We start from the raw sequence: 3,699 nt of genomic DNA, 5'->3' as shown, positions 1-3,699 counted from the left end.
CCGCACGTATATAAAAACTTTTTGGGATGGAATTTTAAAAAAGGGGTTTGCACGAATGCATGATAGGCTATAGACAATAATATTTACACTTGAGCTCAATACAAAATCGACTGCGTTTACTTTATTTATATACATTTTTAGTCTGTGCTTAGAGGAAAAAATATGTTTATTTTTCTAAAATGTTCTCCTCATACAATATAACTTTTGATTTTTTTCCATTAGAGACGTGGGATATTGGATAATGTTGATCATCAGCCAAACACACAATAAGCCAGTGTTTAAACATGAAATGAAGCCCTGCTGTACATTTTGTATCCTTTTATTCTATTTAACTCACAAATACGTCTCATAACACAAGAGGATGTCGAATGTCGCGTTGGTCTGCTGCTTTAATAACAAGACAATCCCAATTTCCAACAACACAAATTTGTGGAATAGACTTCATGATGATTATTTTTGATTATACCATGGTCTGTTTGAATACTGGATTCTGATTGGCTGGAAGGTGTGCATTAAAAGCATTTAACGCACGGGTAGCTCCAGTCAGTTTGATTACATTTAAAATTAACTTACAAAATAAGCTTTATCTTCACCTGTTTGATCTAAAATGACACTGTAGACATCAATAAAGCATTAACTTGGCAAATAACCATGGTATAAACGGGATAATCCACAGCTAGACGTGCATTAAAGGCTTCGCGTCGGATGGGTTTTCTCTTCCACGTCGTGCATTAAAATCCCATAATGCACGGCTAGCCATGGATTATCCCTTACTTAACAACCAATCATATTTCAGGATTCATGAGAGTTAACTAAAGTCCTGCTTCTCGTGTCTCTGGTGTTATTCTGTGGATGGGCGGGTGCTTTTTTGAAGCCTGAAAAGTTCAGATCCCACTCCTTTATCTTCTGCAGTGTGTGGTGTGTGTTCTGAAGACAATGCTGCTTTTAAAAGACTCCCACCGCAATGATATATAAATACATATATATGTGAAATATAGAGCGGTTAGGCTGTCTAACCACAGTCATGCAGCGACGCCACAATCTCAAGAACAGATTCCACATTTGAGCTGCTGTGGACATTAAAAACACTGACTGTCTGAAGCCAAATCACATTTCATTCTACACATGTTGAGCGGAGCGACAGAAGATTTCCCATCCCTCACCAATAAAAGGACAGCTCAAAACAAAAACATAACAATTCTGTCATTTTCTCACCGTCGTGTCATTGCAAACTATTGTGACCTTCTGTCTTCATTAAATAATCTCCTGTTGTGTTCAAAGAAGGAAAATAACATGTTACAATAATATTAATATTAGTCAAGGCATTAGCTGACATGAACTAACAATGAAGAACATTTGTAGAATTTATTTACATTAGTTAATGCACAAACTTTAACAATTGTTTTGGTATTATTTTCATTAACCAGTGTTGTAGTCGAGACCACCAAAACTGAGACCGAGACAAGACGGAGACTTTGAGTGGCTGAGATCAAGACCAAGACCAAGACAGAGACCGAGTTGAGACTAACTCCAAAAATTCATTCAAAAGATCCGCAAAACACAAAAAAGTCATAATAAAATAATAAAAGAAGTAACATTTGGGATTTATTGTGCAGAAATGTAGGTTTTGGATGTTTTAAAATTTATTTTTTTACCGAAACATATTACCAGTTTGGGGCAAGAAAAAAAATCCAACAAGTAAACACAAAAAACTGTAAATACCCAAGATAATATTCTGTGACCTTCAACAAAACAAAACATTCAGTGACTTAATTGGTTTCATTACTTTTTTAACTAATCAATAGCAAAATATCTGTGTCATTCAGAAATGCACAAAAGTTCAGATTTATTCGAGATTTGTTAAATAGAAGCGGAAAAAGCCCTGAACGGTTTAGCACCTACTTACTTAACCGAGCTTTTATCACGTTACAACCCATCACGCTCGCTGAGATCTCAAAACTTAGGACTTTTGACAATACCTAGAATAACAAAATCCACCAAAGGTGGACGAGCTTTCTCATACGTAGCACCTAAACTCTGGAATAGCCTTCCTGATACTATTCGAGGGTCAGACACACTCTCCCAATTTAAATCTAGATTAAAGACACATCTTTTCAGCCAAGCTTTCACTTAATGCATAGTTAATGAACAGCAGCTACGCTAATTATTCTCTTTATTCTCTTTCCGCCTCTGCCTCGGGATGCCCATCCCGAGGTAGGAAGAAGTTCCACCATGTCCAGACGACCGACAGATGCCCATCCCGAGGTAGGAAGAAGTTCCACCATGTCCAGACGACCGACAGATGCCCATCCCCAATTTGAGATTACACCAGATACAGCTGCAGACTGACTGACCATCCCAGCTCCATCTAAGGCAATTCCACCAGCTGCCAAGAGAAATATGACCATCGGACCATCCCAGCTCAGACCACTACATCCCCAACCAAGAGCAAAGACGGACTATTTGTCTTATTAATGCTGAAGTTACAATATTTGGTATTAAATGCTAAACTAAAATCACATGTCACCAGTCTGAGTGCAGCTATGACACGTCAGAGGGGATCTGGCCCTCCCGGTTGAGCCTGGTTTCTCCCGAGGTTTTTTTCTCCATTAATCAATCATTGGAGTTTGGGTTCCTCGCCACAGCAGGGCAGTGTTGGCCTGCTCACCGGGAGACTGCATTCATTCATTTATTTATTTAGAAATTAGATGTTATTTATTAGAATGAACTTACTCGTTGTATAAATACCATGCACTGTGCTGTGTTTTAACTTTTCTGTTTTTCCTGTTTGCCCCTGTAAAGCTGCTTTGAAACAATACACATTGTGAAAAGCGCTATATAAATAAACTTGAATTGAATTGAATTGAAATAGTGTTTAATTGTGTCTAAAACCGAAGTCACTTATTTACTCATGGTTTATTGAATAATTACACAAAATCAATATCACTTCATTTGTTTTAAAATAAATAAATAAAATCTCATACAAGTACCTTCTTTAATCATATCTGGGATATTGTGGGCCTTTGTGTGTATTCATTTTGTTGACAGATTTCTTTAAGACAATCCTCCATTCTTCTCTCACCAGCAGTAAGACTAACAAAAGTAACAGAAGAATCAAATAAAGAACAAGTGGTGAATGCTTTTAGAGCCAGAAGATTTACATCCATTCACATGAATGATGTTTACACATAAATCAGACAATACACAGCAATTTAGTGTTATTCCCACAGTTGTGGTCCTGACCGGTCTTGAAATAAAATCCTGAGACCACGAAGTCTGAGACCAAGACAAAGACAGTTGAGAACTAGACAAGACCAAGACCATCAAAAACTAATGTTAACAGACACCACTGTTGACTTAATCTTATTGTAACATTCACTGTTTAAGGAAGATGAATAAATGTAGAAGTTCATTGTTAGTTCATGTTAACTTGTGTAAATTGGTTTCTGATGTTAACAAATAAACCCTTAATTTAAAGAATGACTAGAAAATCATATGATTGGATTATGAATGTCAAGAAGGCAAATGTAACTTCTTTTCAAGGAAAACTGAACAAAACAAGAAAGAAAATATTTATTTGTGATCAAACAGAATGTTCTTGTTTCTAGGTCACCAAAAAATGTATTCTTTTTTAAAATAATAGCAGGACTGTGTATGAAGAAAGTACACAGGGACAGTTTTAATATTGTGTTGACTCTA

This window comes from Triplophysa dalaica, chromosome 22 (assembly GCF_015846415.1).
Source record: "Triplophysa dalaica isolate WHDGS20190420 chromosome 22, ASM1584641v1, whole genome shotgun sequence".
Lineage (NCBI taxonomy): Eukaryota > Metazoa > Chordata > Actinopteri > Cypriniformes > Nemacheilidae > Triplophysa > Triplophysa dalaica.
Note: the sequence above shows the minus strand (reverse complement) of the source record.